Source organism: Lutjanus erythropterus, chromosome 2, assembly GCF_056507025.1.
Source record: "Lutjanus erythropterus isolate fLutEry1 chromosome 2, fLutEry1.hap2, whole genome shotgun sequence".
Taxonomy (NCBI): Eukaryota; Metazoa; Chordata; class Actinopteri; order Lutjaniformes; family Lutjanidae; genus Lutjanus; species Lutjanus erythropterus.
This window is the reverse complement of record NC_139318.1, coordinates 436,401-437,500: the sequence shown is the minus strand read 5'-3', so window position 1 is coordinate 437,500 and position 1,100 is coordinate 436,401. Positions and strand designations below refer to the sequence as shown.

General features: G+C 43.2%; 1 protein-coding gene across 8 annotated transcripts in view; it reads right to left on the bottom strand.

Moving 5' to 3' along the window:
• Positions 1 to 843, bottom strand: part of plekha6 (pleckstrin homology domain containing, family A member 6) — a 226,608-nt gene extending 225,765 nt beyond the window's left edge. For 6 of the 8 annotated variants that reach the window (XM_084725739.1, XM_084725744.1, XM_084725761.1 and 3 more), the window contains exon 1: positions 621 to 832. The gene's annotated coding sequence lies outside the window, so the exon portion shown is untranslated. Of the gene's footprint in view, positions 1 to 620 lie in introns of all 8 variants that reach the window. The other 2 variants (XR_014771370.1, XM_084725776.1) reach the window with 2 other exon arrangements.
• Positions 844 to 1,100: the final 257 nt, after the last annotated feature.

The window sequence follows — 1,100 nt, the reverse complement described above, 5'->3', positions numbered from 1 at the left end:
TGGTCCAGACTGTGGTTGCCATGGTGACACTGAGTGACGAGCTGCCAGTTACCAGTTCAGGTGGCAGCAGCTGATGGTCATTAGCAGCTGCTGTATAAACCACCCTGTCTGTGTTATTGCTGCTGCTGTTGTGTTTATGATGGAAACAGGAGAATGACAAAGATATTAATCTGACTCTGCAAAGTAAAGCAGAAGGGCATACAATGCTAATTATTATAGTAAATATTGAATACAAAAAATACAGACAGTAGGCTTTCAACGTTTAAATAAAAGAGTGTGCTACATGCAAATAAACTTCAACCAACATAATAATCATTTAATCAATAACTGATAAACAGAATTGCAAAACCAATGTCAAAACAGGCTAAAAGGTGGGCTCTTCAAATAGAGAAGAGGCTAAAGCAGTGAACAGATAAATGTGTTGCTGGCACACACATACACACACAAGCACACACTCAATCTGGACCAATCACTGTGTGTGCACTCTGGAATACACTATAAAATTATAAGTGGAAAATGTGAATCACAAACACAAAACAGTGCTATTAATGACAGTTAGGAACCCTGGTAATTTAAGTAAGCTCGACAGCAACCCAAAGACACACACACCAAGCACTTACCAGCCACATGTACAAATGCTGCCACGTCCCTGCTGCCTTCCGCAAATATATTCCAACGTGTGTGTATTGATGAGTGTGTGACAGACAGTGTTCTAACACACCATCCAGCCCTCCGTCTCAGCCATGGTAAATATCACTATCAACTAAAAATAAATCCTCCAGGAGACAGAGCTAAGTGAGCGACTGCATGCACAACAATATTAGTCAATCTCTCCTCAGATAGGAACGAATGGAGGGAGGAAGGGAGCCTACAGAGAATGTCTGGCAGAAAATCCCTGGGTATTATAACATCACATGACCACCCATCCACCATCAGTTGCGGAGCGAATGGAGGAGATGAAAGCAAGGAGAGAAAGAGGCAGAGAGAGAACAAGAGTGAATGGGTGGTGGGGGCGACGTCACGGTGCTGCTGAACTCCCCCTTTTCATTTCAGTGACAGAGACACAGAGAGGAAGCATGAGCCAATAAGACGGAAGACTG